Source organism: Sebastes fasciatus, chromosome 4 (assembly GCF_043250625.1).
Source record: "Sebastes fasciatus isolate fSebFas1 chromosome 4, fSebFas1.pri, whole genome shotgun sequence".
NCBI lineage: Eukaryota > Metazoa > Chordata > Actinopteri > Perciformes > Sebastidae > Sebastes > Sebastes fasciatus.
Window position 1 is genome coordinate 18,891,020 of NC_133798.1, and position 15,799 is coordinate 18,906,818.

General features: G+C 38.2%; 2 long non-coding RNA genes and 3 pseudogenes across 2 annotated transcripts; 4 read left to right on the forward strand and 1 right to left on the reverse strand.

The window, feature by feature from the left end:
- Nucleotides 1–563: 563 nt before the first annotated feature.
- LOC141766043 (uncharacterized) lies at nucleotides 564–15,566 on the forward strand. The gene is made up of 2 exons (XR_012593562.1): nucleotides 564–688; nucleotides 15,476–15,566. It is a non-coding gene; the product is annotated as an uncharacterized LOC141766043 (long non-coding RNA).
- On the reverse strand, nucleotides 575–15,652 carry LOC141766042 (uncharacterized). The gene is made up of 2 exons (XR_012593561.1): nucleotides 15,512–15,652; nucleotides 575–725 (listed from the first exon to the last, which is right to left on the reverse strand). It is a non-coding gene; the product is annotated as an uncharacterized LOC141766042 (long non-coding RNA).
- On the forward strand, nucleotides 1,534–3,002 carry LOC141766854 (UDP-glucuronosyltransferase 2C1 pseudogene; annotated as a pseudogene).
- On the forward strand, nucleotides 3,913–7,307 carry LOC141766038 (UDP-glucuronosyltransferase 2C1 pseudogene; annotated as a pseudogene).
- On the forward strand, nucleotides 7,865–11,353 carry LOC141766037 (UDP-glucuronosyltransferase 2C1 pseudogene; annotated as a pseudogene).
- Nucleotides 15,653–15,799: the final 147 nt, after the last annotated feature.

The following is a 15,799-nucleotide window of genomic DNA, read 5'->3' on the forward strand; positions in this document are numbered from 1 at the left end:
GTTAATTTGTTCGACATCATGATAAGGCTGATTTTTCAACCAGTGGTTATGACATTAATGCCAGCTAGACAGAATAAAGCTCTGTCTGTCATGACAATAGAACTGTACTGAAAGCCTTTCCTTTACTCGGGTGACTCTTTACAGCCGTCTGAAGACAGCAGGTATCTGTTAAATCTACAGTATCTGGAGTGATGAAGTGGCCTTCAGTACAGTACTCTTGTCATGACAGACAGAGCTTTATTCTGTCTAGTGAAGGAACTGGCCTTCTACCTCCAAGAGGTCAAGGCCCAGTTACGTGTTGGTTAATCTTGTGTGACAAAGAGAATTTCCAAACAGATGAGTTAAAGCATAATGATTCAATTTATTCCGAACAATCAATGTTGCATAAGTAAAATAAAAGAGTTTACAGATATCTGGATCCAATCAACGTGTCCCTGACAACATACAGTGCATGGGTCAGTTCGCGAAGTCTGAACCCCGAGCTATCCCTGATCCAGCCTATTCATGGTTTACACAATAGTAATATTCATGAGATTATGGCACGTGATGTTTTTGCTGCATATCTTCTTCTTTGTTTCTCCTTCTGACTCCTTTCTCTCTTTGACCTTGCAAAAAGAACAGAACGTGCCTCCTCCCTGTCCTCGCAAACACTTCATGCACAACAAATCCAACAATCAGGTTATTTCAGGTCATTGTAAGCACTTTTGTACATAATAAATCCAACACTAGCTGGCATTAATGTCATAATTGCTTGTTGAAAAATTAGCATTATCATGATGTAGAACTACTCGGCTAAAGCCTTCCTAATGGAGTGAAGGGATCAGGTGGAAGTGTCAGGTGTGTTGAAAGGAGTAGCCACATAGTGCTTCTCACCTGCCGACATAAAGAAACAGCCCATAGTAAGAGTGTGAGAGAGAAAATTGTCAATTATGTGAGAGTTCTGTATAACATCTGTAGAGACCCTCCCTGTAATTTATCACACACTTTTTGGATAAAAGACATTCATGTGTTAATGAAAAAATATCTATGTATGTATTTATTTGTGTATTTATTTAGCCTATCTATCTTCTACTGTTACCTCGATCCTGTGCTTAAATAATGTTACACTTTTATAGAATGACCACACTATCTTCTTGGCTTTTATTTTGACATGTTTGCCTTAACTTCCTGGTCACGTGACTGCCGTTCTCAGCTCTTCGATTCAAAAGAGAAAATGACAGAAAGAAACTTGAAGAAACTAAATCGGATCGTTTTTTTAATTTGTTTTTTTCGTTTTTCGTTTGGAAACAAAAAACAAACAGAGCACCACGTGATTCCGTTTTTCAATTCAAAACGAATAATGAGAAAAGGAATTCGCAAAAACAAAAAAACGGCCCGGTTTGGGTTCGTTTTTCATTTTTTGATTCAGAAACGAAAAACGAGAAAACGGCCGTTTTTTCGTTTTTGGTTTAAAACGAAAAAATAAAAAAACGTTTTTTCCTTTCTGAATTCCAAAGGAAAAACGGAATATCCGATGATACCCAGACCGTAAACATGAAAGTACTCATTGAGGAACTGCATGCCAAAGGCCATGAGATCACTGTGGTTCGGGCATCCACTAGCTGGTACATCAGTGAAAAGTCTCCTCTCTACACCTCTGTCACTCTTCACAGCCCTGGTGGATTTGAGAAAAACAAAGTATTTTTGTCTCGACTGATGGAGATCCAGCTTCAGGGTAAGCATGCATCTCTTTGGTCTAAAATTGGGAATCGTATTCAGATCGAGCGGCTGCTTTTGGACCTGTGCTCTCAGCTTCATAAGAAAATGAGTAAAATCGTCATCTAGATGTTTGAAGATGAAAATCTGATGCAGTCTTTTCATGAAGCCAAATATGATGCGGTTTTGACTGATCCCTGGGTAGGTGTAGGGGCAATGCTGGCACGTCGGCTCCAAGTTCCTCTTGTTTTTAATGTCAGATGGACCATTCAAGGTGAAGCTCATTTCCTTCTTGCCCCCTCACCTCTGTCATACATTCCTTACACGGCAACAGGGTTGACAGATAAGATGAACTTCTCTCAAAGAATTATATTTTTGGGATGTACACAATGTCATACATCTCAGAAACTCATTACAAACCAGTAGTTCAGAAGTATTTTGGTCCCGATGTGGATTACTCAACGTTTTTCCTGGATGCAGATATATGGCTTATGAGGAATGATTTTGTCTTTGATTATCCACGTCCAACAATGCCAAATATAATCTACATGGCTGGATTTCAGTGCAAGCCCTCAAAGCCACTCCCTGTGGACCTGGAGGAGTTTGTCCAGAGCTCTGGAGACCACGGGGTCATTATAATGTCCTTAGGAACTTTAGTCGGGGAGCTTCCTCAAGACGTTGCTGAGGAGATTGCTGCAGCCTTTGCCCAGCTGCCTCAGAAGGTTGTATGGAGGTATATTGGACAAAGACCAGCCAACCTGGGCAACAACACATTAATGGTCAACTGGCTGCCACAGAACGACCTCTTAGGACATCCCAAAACTAGAGTGTTTGTGGCCCACGGAGGCACTAACGGGGTTCAGGAGGCAATTTACCATGGAGTTCCTGTAGTTGGACTTCCCTTATACTATGATCAGCCTGACAATCTCTCCAGAATCAGAGCAAAGGGAGGAGCTGTGATTGTGGATATTGCCGAGCTTGACAGACACATCTTTGCAGATACCCTGAAGACAGCTCTTTACAATTCCTCTTACAGGGAAAACATGCAGAGGCTCTCAAGGCTGCACAGAGATCAGCCCATGAAGCCACTGGACCAGGCAGTGTTTTGGATAGAATATGTCATCAGACATAAAGGAGCCCGTCACCTGCAGACACAGTCCAACAAAATGTCCTGGTTTGTTTACAACTCTGTTGATGTCATCGCTGCTCTGTTGGCATTTGTTTTGCTAGTAACATTCACCTGCATTTCGGTTGGAAGGTTACTGTGGAGAATTATTTTTATTGGGAAAAAAGTTAAACATGAATGACATGAAAACTTAAACAGATTGGTTCTTGTGGCGGAATTCAAGATTTACCAAACCCAACAATTCTCTGATGTTGTTAAAGTTGACAGCATTAGGAAAAATACCAAAGTACCTTTGCAAAGGTATAGTTCTCAAGCCTTGGGAAATATATTTGAAGGAGACTGCATGTTAGATAGGAAGGGGAGCCAAATCTGAATGGCTTGTTGAATCACATGTTTTCCAATGTAGGCAGCCCACAATAAAAATGACTGGGTTATCTAATTTCACAGTAGGCACTCCAGATACGCAAATTTATGATGGCTTTGTGCTTTTTCAGTTTATTAACTGTAAAGGTTTTTTCTTAACAGACCATAGATTAGGAATGTATATTATCTAATATATGACTCATGGTTGTGAATATTAATGTAAACATGATCTGAATATGATGATTAAATGCTTTTTGCAAAATTCTATTGCCTAGTTTGTCATTAAGGAACTAAATATGAATTTCCAGTAAATATTAATGTATTAATTAGAAACAATGCCTTCATTTATTAAAGACAAAATGCTAAATATTTGTCATTTAACATGTTTTTATTTAATTATGACACAGTAAATGCCTACATGACAAAGAAGTACATTTTTCAATTGCATATTATTATTTCACTTTATTTATTGGTTTGATTTGTTTTTATTAGAATTTGTAGACATTTTAAAGCCTCCATATTGGATTAGAGTGTCAGTGTTATTATGGTAAGGATGGCCTCTGGGCGAGGCGAACGGAGTTACCACGTTTTTGCACTCTGCACCTCATGTTACCGCATCTTGGAAAGGGAGGAGTGAGCGGAGGGCTGCTCAGTTGGCTGCAATCTGCAACCACACCACTAGATGCCACAAAATCCTACAAACTGTACCTTTAAAGATATGCTGGTGATGTGCTCTTTCAGCAGTAACTTTAGCTTCATAATGCTGCCGCCGTTGTAGTGATAGTCACGGATATTCACCTCGACAAAAACATGTACACCGTAAGACTAATTTTCTAACATTTCCTAACTTCCAAATTAATCAGCATATTGATATCAACACTGAGAGCAACATGTGGTTTTATATTTATTGTTGTAAAGGACTGTAACGTTAGCTATCTTGTGAAACCCACCAGCTAAACACTGACTAACATCAATGTTAGCTAGCATTAGCATCATAGTTATCAGTTTTATATGTATATATATATATATATATATATACATATATATACTTATAACTTAATGTTTAAAACCCAAGATTGTATCTGAGAAGTATAGTTTTTATGGCTCAGTGTTATTTAAGGACATAGCGTTCTGCAGCTGTGAAAACCTGGTTTATATTACTGCTCTGTTCGGGTAAACATTCATGAGCAATTTACCATTGAACACACAGTCTTGACCTTAGATGGTACAACAGATTAATGTATAATGATTACAATTAAACATTAACTCTTGTTCTTTTATACAGTATATATATACTAACCACTCATGATTTTGCAGAATAGACTAGGAGGTGTATTCACCGCTCTTTCTTTCCATCTGTGGACAAAACCTACCATCTTATCAAATAACTAATACTGTCATTGAACGGACACTTGGAAGTTGGATTGTCTCTCCTGTATCTGTGGATTTGGGTAAGTGTTAATAAAAAGTTCTGTTATCTTGTGCATTTTGTTGAAACATGGTCTGTGCAAGTCTTGGTAGTTATGTGTACTATATGTGAAAAGATTAACAGAAGGCAATGCTTGCAAACACTTATTGCAACCACCTTATGTTTTAAAATTGTATTTAATTAGTTTTTTGTGTTGTGTCTTTTGGCCTCAAACTGTTAACTAAATGAGACCATCTGAGAAGTTTAGAGGGGAAATATCTTTTTGGTAGAACTGTTCAACAAATCTTAGACATCTGAAACGTGATATGAGACTCCAGCCACTGTTTAATCTTTAACAATACACTGTATTTTATAATCATATGTTTCTTATGCAAAATTTCTATTTGTAGAAAATAACTATTGCTGTCAAGTAGATAGATAGATAGATAGATAGTAACTTTATTGATCCCGAGGGAAATTCAAGTAATGTAGGGAGTGAAAATTTGGATATTTCCCTGTGAAATGTCGTGGAGAAGAAGAATACAGTAAAGTAGCGAAAAAGTACAATTACCTCAAACTTGTAATCAAGTACAGTACTTGAGTAAATGTACTATTATGATTTTGTATTATGTTATTTTTTGCCACTGCATTTCAAATTATAAGATGACTGTAAACACCAAAACATGTTAACCAGACAGGCAGTACTCTCTTATTAATTAGTTTTTGTGCATTTTTAAGGTCTCTGAGGGACGTCAGTATGAAGGTGCCTCACTCGTCACTGATCACATTTGCTCTACTGTTGATTCAACTATCCTGTGCATCTGGGGGCAAAATCCTGGTCTTCCCAGCAGACGGAAGCCATTGGGTAAACATGAAAGTACTTATTGAGGAACTGCATGCCAAAGGCCATGAGGTCACTGTGGTTCGGGCATCCACTAGCTGGTACATCAGTGAAAAGTCTCCTCTCTACACCTCTGTCACTCTTCACAGCTCTGGTGAATTTAAGAAAAACAACTTTGAAGCCTTTTTGTCTCGACTGCTAGAGATCCGGTTTCAGGATAAGCATGCCTCTTTTTGGTATAAAATCTGGACTCATATTCAACTCAAACGGCTGGTTGTGGACCAGTTCTCTCTGCTCCACAAAGGAATGAGTGAAATTGTTATTCAGATGTTTGAAGATGAAAACCTGATGCAGTCTTTCCATGAAGCCAAATATGATGTGGTTTTGACTGACCCCTGGGTAGGTGTAGGGGCAATGCTGGCACGTCGGCTCCAAGTTCCTCTTGTTTTTAATGTCAGATGGACCATTCAAGGTGAAGCTCATTTCCTTATTGCCCCCTCACCTCTGTCATACATTCCCTTTACTGAAACAGAGTTGACAGATAAGATGACCTTCCCTCAAAGAATAAAGAATGTACTAAGTTATATTTTTGGGATGTACACAATGTCATACATCTCAGAAACTCATTACAAACCAGTAGTTAAGAAGTACTTTGGTCCCGATGTGGATTACTCAACATTTTTCCTGGATGCAGATATATGGCTTATGAGGAATGATTTTGTCTTTGATTATCCACGTCCAACAATGCCAAATATAATCTACATGGGTGGATTTCAGTGCAAGCCCTCAAAGCCGCTCCCTGTGGACCTGGAGGAGTTTGTCCAGAGCTCTGGAGACCATGGGGTCATTATAATGACCTTAGGGACTTTAGTCGGGGAGCTTCCTCAAGACGTTGCTGAGGAGATTGCTGCAGCCTTTGCCCAGCTGCCTCAGAAGGTTGTATGGAGGTATATTGGACAAAGGCCAGCCAACCTGGGCAACAACACATTAATGGTCAACTGGCTGCCACAGAACGACCTCTTAGGACATCCCAAAACTAGAGTGTTTGTGGCCCACGGAGGCACTAACGGGGTTCAGGAGGCGATTTACCACGGAGTTCCTGTAGTTGGACTTCCAATATTCTTTGATCAGCCTGACAATCTCTCCAGAATCAGAGCAAAGGGAGGAGCTGTGATTGTGGATATTGCCGAGCTTGACAGACACATCTTTGCAGATGCCCTGAAGACAGCTCTTTACAATTCCTCTTACAGGGAAAACATGCAGAGGCTCTCAAGGCTGCACAGAGATCAGCCCATGAAGCCACTGGACCAGGCAGTGTTTTGGATAGAATATGTCATCAGACATAAAGGAGCCCGTCACCTGCAGACACAATCCAACAAAATGTCCTGGTTTGTTTACAACTCTGTTGATGTCATCGCTGCTCTGTTGGCAGTTGTTTTGCTAGTAACATTCACCTGCATTTCGGTTGTAAGGTTACTGTGGAGATTTATTTTTCTTGGGAAAAAAGTTAAACATGAATGACATGAAAACTTAAACAGATTGGTTCTTGTGGCGGAATTCAAGATTTACCAAACCCAACAATTCTCTGATGTTGTTAAAGTTGACAGCATTAGGAAAAATACCAAAGTACCTTTGCAAAGGTATAGTTCTCAAGCCTTGGGAAATATATTTGAAGGAGACTGCATGTTAGATAGGAAGGGGAGCCAAATCTGAATGGCTTGTTGAATCACATGTTTTCCAATGTAGGCAGCCCACAATAAAAATGACTGGGTTATCTAATTTCACAGTAGGCACTCCAGATACGCAAATTTATGATGGCTTTGTGCTTTTTCAGTTTATTAACTGTAAAGGTTTTTTCTTAACAGACCATAGATTAGGAATGTATATTATCTAATATATGACTCATGGTTGTGAATATTAATGTAAACATGATCTGAATATGATGATTAAATGCTTTTTGCAAAATTCTATTGCCTAGTTTGTCATTAAGGAACTAAATATGAATTTCCAGTAAATATTAATGTATTAATTAGAAACAATGCCTTCATTTATTAAAGACAAAATGCCAAATATTTGTCATTTAACATGTTTTTATTTAATTATGACACAGTAAATGCCTACATGACAAAGAAGTACATTTTTCAATTGCATATTATTATTTCACTTTATTTATTGGTTTGATTTGTTTTTATTAGAATTTGTAGACATTTTAAAGCCTCCATATTGGATTAGAGTGTCAGTGTTATTATGGTAAGGATGGCCTCTGGGCGAGGCGAACGGAGTTACCACGTTTTTGCACTCTGCACCTCATGTTACCGCATCTTGGAAAGGGAGGAGTGAGCGGAGGGCTGCTCAGTTGGCTGCAATCTGCAACCACACCACTAGATGCCACAAAATCCTACAAACTGTACCTTTAAAGATATGCTGGTGATGTGCTCTTTCAGCAGTAACTTTAGCTTCATAATGCTGCCGCCGTTGTAGTGATAGTCACGGATATTCACCTCGACAAAAACATGTACACCGTAAGACTAATTTTCTAACATTTCCTAACTTCCAAATTAATCAGCATATTGATATCAACACTGAGAGCAACATGTGGTTTTATATTTATTGTTGTAAAGGACTGTAACGTTAGCTATCTTGTGAAACCCACCAGCTAAACACTGACTAACATCAATGTTAGCTAGCATTAGCATCATAGTTATCAGTTTTATATGTATATATATATATATATATATATACATATATATACTTATAACTTAATGTTTAAAACCCAAGATTGTATCTGAGAAGTATAGTTTTTATGGCTCAGTGTTATTTAAGGACATAGCGTTCTGCAGCTGTGAAAACCTGGTTTATATTACTGCTCTGTTCGGGTAAACATTCATGAGCAATTTACCATTGAACACACAGTCTTGACCTTAGATGGTACAACAGATTAATGTATAATGATTACAATTAAACATTAACTCTTGTTCTTTTATACAGTATATATATACTAACCACTCATGATTTTGCAGAATAGACTAGGAGGTGTATTCACCGCTCTTTCTTTCCATCTGTGGACAAAACCTACCATCTTATCAAATAACTAATACTGTCATTGAACGGACACTTGGAAGTTGGATTGTCTCTCCTGTATCTGTGGATTTGGGTAAGTGTTAATAAAAAGTTCTGTTATCTTGTGCATTTTGTTGAAACATGGTCTGTGCAAGTCTTGGTAGTTATGTGTACTATATGTGAAAAGATTAACAGAAGGCAATGCTTGCAAACACTTATTGCAACCACCTTATGTTTTAAAATTGTATTTAATTAGTTTTTTGTGTTGTGTCTTTTGGCCTCAAACTGTTAACTAAATGAGACCATCTGAGAAGTTTAGAGGGGAAATATCTTTTTGGTAGAACTGTTCAACAAATCTTAGACATCTGAAACGTGATATGAGACTCCAGCCACTGTTTAATCTTTAACAATACACTGTATTTTATAATCATATGTTTCTTATGCAAAATTTCTATTTGTAGAAAATAACTATTGCTGTCAAGTAGATAGATAGATAGATAGATAGTAACTTTATTGATCCCGAGGGAAATTCAAGTAATGTAGGGAGTGAAAATTTGGATATTTCCCTGTGAAATGTCGTGGAGAAGAAGAATACAGTAAAGTAGCGAAAAAGTACAATTACCTCAAACTTGTAATCAAGTACAGTACTTGAGTAAATGTACTATTATGATTTTGTATTATGTTATTTTTTGCCACTGCATTTCAAATTATAAGATGACTGTAAACACCAAAACATGTTAACCAGACAGGCAGTACTCTCTTATTAATTTGTTTTTGTGCATTTTTAAGGTCTCTGAGGGACGTCAGTATGAAGGTGCCTCACTCGTCACTGATCACATTTGCTCTACTGTTGATTCAACTATCCTGTGCATCTGGGGGCAAAATCCTGGTCTTCCCAGCAGACGGAAGCCATTGGGTAAACATGAAAGTACTTATTGAGGAACTGCATGCCAAAGGCCATGAGGTCACTGTGGTTCGGGCATCCACTAGCTGGTACATCAGTGAAAAGTCTCCTCTCTACACCTCTGTCACTCTTCACAGCTCTGGTGAATTTAAGAAAAACAACTTTGAAGCCTTTTTGTCTCGACTGCTAGAGATCCGGTTTCAGGATAAGCATGCCTCTTTTTGGTATAAAATCTGGACTCATATTCAACTCAAACGGCTGGTTGTGGACCAGTTCTCTCTGCTCCACAAAGGAATGAGTGAAATTGTTATTCAGATGTTTGAAGATGAAAACCTGATGCAGTCTTTCCATGAAGCCAAATATGATGTGGTTTTGACTGACCCCTGGGTAGGTGTAGGGGCAATGCTGGCACGTCGGCTCCAAGTTCCTCTTGTTTTTAATGTCAGATGGACCATTCAAGGTGAAGCTCATTTCCTTATTGCCCCCTCACCTCTGTCATACATTCCCTTTACTGAAACAGAGTTGACAGATAAGATGACCTTCCCTCAAAGAATAAAGAATGTACTAAGTTATATTTTTGGGATGTACACAATGTCATACATCTCAGAAACTCATTACAAACCAGTAGTTAAGAAGTACTTTGGTCCCGATGTGGATTACTCAACATTTTTCCTGGATGCAGATATATGGCTTATGAGGAATGATTTTGTCTTTGATTATCCACGTCCAACAATGCCAAATATAATCTACATGGGTGGATTTCAGTGCAAGCCCTCAAAGCCGCTCCCTGTGGACCTGGAGGAGTTTGTCCAGAGCTCTGGAGACCATGGGGTCATTATAATGACCTTAGGGACTTTAGTCGGGGAGCTTCCTCAAGACGTTGCTGAGGAGATTGCTGCAGCCTTTGCCCAGCTGCCTCAGAAGGTTGTATGGAGGTATATTGGACAAAGGCCAGCCAACCTGGGCAACAACACATTAATGGTCAACTGGCTGCCACAGAACGACCTCTTAGGACATCCCAAAACTAGAGTGTTTGTGGCCCACGGAGGCACTAACGGGGTTCAGGAGGCGATTTACCACGGAGTTCCTGTAGTTGGACTTCCAATATTCTTTGATCAGCCTGACAATCTCTCCAGAATCAGAGCAAAGGGAGGAGCTGTGATTGTGGATATTGCCGAGCTTGACAGACACATCTTTGCAGATGCCCTGAAGACAGCTCTTTACAATTCCTCTTACAGGGAAAACATGCAGAGGCTCTCAAGGCTGCACAGAGATCAGCCCATGAAGCCACTGGACCAGGCAGTGTTTTGGATAGAATATGTCATCAGACATAAAGGAGCCCGTCACCTGCAGACACAATCCAACAAAATGTCCTGGTTTGTTTACAACTCTGTTGATGTCATCGCTGCTCTGTTGGCAGTTGTTTTGCTAGTAACATTCACCTGCATTTCGGTTGTAAGGTTACTGTGGAGATTTATTTTTCTTGGGAAAAAAGTTAAACATGAATGACATGAAAACTTAAACAGATTGGTTCTTGTGGCGGAATTCAAGATTTACCAAACCCAACAATTCTCTGATGTTGTTAAAGTTGACAGCATTAGGAAAAATACCAAAGTACCTTTGCAAAGGTATAGTTCTCAAGCCTTGGGAAATATATTTGAAGGAGACTGCATGTTAGATAGGAAGGGGAGCCAAATCTGAATGGCTTGTTGAATCACATGTTTTCCAATGTAGGCAGCCCACAATAAAAATGACTGGGTTATCTAATTTCACAGTAGGCACTCCAGATACGCAAATTTATGATGGCTTTGTGCTTTTTCAGTTTATTAACTGTAAAGGTTTTTTCTTAACAGACCATAGATTAGGAATGTATGTTATCTAATATATGACTCATGGTTGTGAATATTAATGTAAACATGATCTGAATATGATGATTAAACGCTTTTTGCAAAATTCTATTGCCTGGTTTGTCATTAAGGAACAAAATATGAATTTCCAGTAAATATTAATGTATTAATTAGAAACAATGCCTTCATTTATTAAAGACAAAATGCTAAATATTTGTCATTTAACATGTTTTTATTTAATTATGACACAGTAAATGCCTACATGACAAAGAAGTACATTTTTCAATTGCATATTATTATTTCACTTTATTTATTGGTTTGATTTGTTTTTATTAGAATTTGTAGACATTTTAAAGCCTCCATATTGGATTAGAGTGTCAGTGTTATTATGGTAAGGATGGCCTCTGGGCGAGGCGAACGGCGTTACCACGTTTTTGCACTCTGCACCTCATGTTACCGCATCTTGGAAAGGGAGGAGTGAGGGGAGGGGTGCTCAGTTGGTTGCAATCTGAAACCACACCTATAGATGCCACAAAATCCTACAAACTGTACCTTTAAAGATATGCTGGTGATGTGCTCTTTCAGCAGTAACTTTAGCTTCATAATGCTGCCGCCGTTGTAGTGATAGTCACGGATATTCACCTCGACAAAAACATGTACACCGTAAGACTAATTTTCTAACATTTCCTAACTTCCAAATTAATCAGCATATTGATATCAACACTGAGAGCAACATGTGGTTTTATATTTATTGTTGTAAAGGACTGTAACGTTAGCTATCTTGTGAAACCCACCAGCTAAACACTGACTAACATCAATGTTAGCTAGTATTAGCATCATAGTTATCAGTTATATATATATATATACTTATAACTTAATGTTTAAAACCCAAGATTGTATCTGAGAAGTATAGTTTTTATGGCTCAGTGTTATTTAAGAACATAGCGTTCCGCAGCTGTGAAAACCTGGTTTATATTACTGCTCTGTTCGGGTAAACATTCATGAGCAATTTACCAGTGAACACACAGCCTTGACCTTAGATGGTACAACAGGTTAATGTATAATGATTAAAATTAAACATTAACTCTTGTTCTTTTGTTCTTTCCACCTGTGGACAAAACCTACCATCTTATCAAATAACTAATACTGTCATTTAACGGACACTTGGAAGTTGCATTGTCTCTCCTGTATCTGTGGATTTGGGTAAATGTTAATAAAAAGTTCTGTTATCTTGTGCATTTTGTTGAAACATGGTCTGTGCAAGTCTTGGTAGTTAGGTGTACTATATGTGAAAAGATTAACAGAAGGTAATGCTTGCAAACCGTTATTGCAACCACCTTATGTTTTAAAATTGTATTTAATTAGTTTTTGTGTTGTGTCTTTTGGCCTCAAACTGTTAACTAAATGAGACCATCTGAGAAGTTTAGAGGGGAAATATCTTTTTGGTAGAACTGTTCAACAAATCTTAGACATCTGAAACATGACATGAGACTCCAGCCACTGTTTAATCTTTAACAATACACTGTATTTTATAATCATATGTTTCTTATTCAAAATTTCTATTTGTAGAAAATAACTATTGCTGTCAAGTAGATAGATAGATAGATAGATAGATAGTAACTTTATTGATCCCGAGGGAAATTCAATTAATGTAGGGAGTGAAAATTGTGATATTTCCCTGTGAATTATTGTGGAGAAGAAGAATACAGTAAAGTAGCATCAAAGTACAAGTACCTCAAACTTGTAATCAAGTACAGTACTTGAGTTAATGTACTATTATGATTTTGTGTTATGTTATTTTTTGCCACTGCATTTCAAATTATAAGATGACTGTAAACACCAAAACATGTAAACCAGACAGGCAGTACTCTCTTATTAATTTGTTTTTGTCAAATAATGTAGGGAGTGTAAAGTGCAATATTTCCCCTCTGAAATGTAGTAGAGAAGAAGTATAATGTAGCATCAAATTAAAGTACAACGTACCTCAAACTTATAATCAAGTACAGTACTTGAATAAATGTACTTAGTTATTTTTGCCACTGTATTTCATGTTATAAGATGACTGTAAACACAAAAACATGTAAACCAGACGGACAGTACTCTCTTATTGGTTTGTTTTTGTGCATTTTTAAGGTCTCTGAGGGACGTCAGTATGAAGGTGCCTCACTCGTCACTGATCAACTTTGCTCTACTGTTGATTCAACTATCCTGTGCATCTGGGGGCAAAATCCTGGTCTTCCCAGTGGACGGAAGCCATTGGGTAAACGGTCTGGGTATCATCGGATAATCCGTTTTTCCTTTGGAATTCAGAAAGGAAAAAACGTTTTTTTATTTTTTCGTTTCTGAATCAAAAAATGAAAAACGAACCCAAACCGGGCCGTTTTTTTTTTTTGCGAATTCCTTTTCTCATTATTCGTTTTTAATTGAAGAACGGAAGTCACGTGGGTTTTTCTTTTTTTCGTTTTAAACCACAAACGAAAAACGGAATCACGTGGTGCTCTGTTTGTTTTTTGTTTCCAAACGAAAAACGAAAAAAACAAATTAAAAAAACGATCCGATTTAGTTTCTTCAAGTTTCTTTCTGTCATTTTCTCTTTTGAATCGAAGTGCGGAGAACGGCAGTCACGTGACCAGGAAGTTAAGGCAAACATGTCAAAATAAAAGCCAAGAAGATAGTTTGGTCATTCTATAAAAGTGTAACATTATTTAAGCACAGGATCAAAGTAACAGTAGAAGATAGATAGGCTAATTAAATACACAAATAAATACATACATAGATATTTTTTCATTAACACATGAATGTCTTTTATCCAAAAAGTGTGTGATAAATTACAGGGAGGGTCTCTACAGATGTTATACAACAGGGAGGGTTTCTACAGATTTTATACAGAACTCTCACATAATTGACAATTTTCTCTCTCACACTCTTACTATGGGCTGTTTCTTTATGTCGGCAGGTGAGAAGCACTATGTGGCTACTCCTTTCAACACACATGACACTTTCACCTGATCCCTTCACTCCGTTAGGAAGGCTGTAGCCGAGTAGTTCTACATCATGATAATGCTGATTTTTCAACCAGCGATTATGAAATTAATGCCAGCTAGACAGAATAAAGCTCTGTCTGTCATGACAATAGTACTGGACTGAAGGCCACTTCATCAAAATCATGGAAATTCACAATAATTAGACATGTGCTAAAAAAGCCGACGCAAGTAAGCCAAATGATCTGTGGCCTATCGCAATAACCTCCATATTGTGTAAAACCATGGAACGAGTTCTTGCCAGCCACCTGACCAGCACAGTGCTAGATCTGCTCCAGTTCGCTTAAATAAGAGCAACAGAGGCCCAGACGACGCTGTGCTGACTCTGCTTAACACAGTCACAAAACACCTTATGCATCCTAAAGGTTATGCCAGAGCTTTATACACGGATTTTAGCTCAGCTTTTAACTCAATGAAGACGCATATTCTCCTGAAAAGGCTCCTTGATCTCAACATCAACACAGGGTTAGTTGTGTGGATCAGAGGGTCTGTGTCAGGGAGAACATATCAGACGTGCTGCCCACAAGGCTGTGTTCTTTCCCCTGTGCTATTCTCTCTTTTTACTAATGAATTTATGATCAATGAGAAACATTTTAGACTGTTTAAGTATGCGGATGACATGGCCTTAGTTGGCCTTTTACAGGAAACAGGCCCACTAGGTGAAGCTGCCTATCTGACCCACGCTACAGCCCTTCAGACATGGTGTCACACTAACCAGCTAGAAATCAATGTGGCTGAAAAGAAAGAATTAATCATGTGCTTGAAGGAACTGGCCTTCTACCTCCAAGAGGTCAAGGCCCAGTTACGTGTTGGTTAATCTTGTATGACAAAGAGATTTTCCAAACAGACGGGTTAAAGCATAATAATACAATTTATTCCGAACAATCAATGTTGCATAAGTAAAAATAAAAGAGTATACAGATATCTGGATCCAATCAACGTGTCCCTGACAACATACAGTGCATGGGTCAGTTCGCGAAGTCTGAACCCCGAGCTATCCCTGATCCAGCCTATTCATGGTTTACACAATATTAATATTCATGAGCTTATGGCACGTGATGTTTCTGCTGCATGTCTTCTTCGTTATCTCCTTCTGACTCCTTCCTCTTCTTGACCTTGCAAAAGAAAAACAGCACCTGCCTCCTCCCTTTCCTCACAATCACTCTATTCATAACAAATCCAACAGTCAGGTTATTGTAAGCACTTTTGTACATAATAAATCCAACAGACCCTCTTTTGAACTTAACTAAGTTCACCTACAGATAATGTTACATACAGATATATTTATTATAAGCATAGATAATGTTACGTACAGATGTATTAATTATAAGCATCATCATGTTACGTACAGATGTATTAATTATAAGCATCTTCACACAACCTCTTCAGGATCAACATCTTCACTATCCCCCACCATTTCCAGGAGACCCTGTCTCTCAGCTTGGAACATGGCCATCTGATAAGAAGGAGGTGCATCCGGATGCTTTCGTTGCACAGCAGAAATAATCACACGC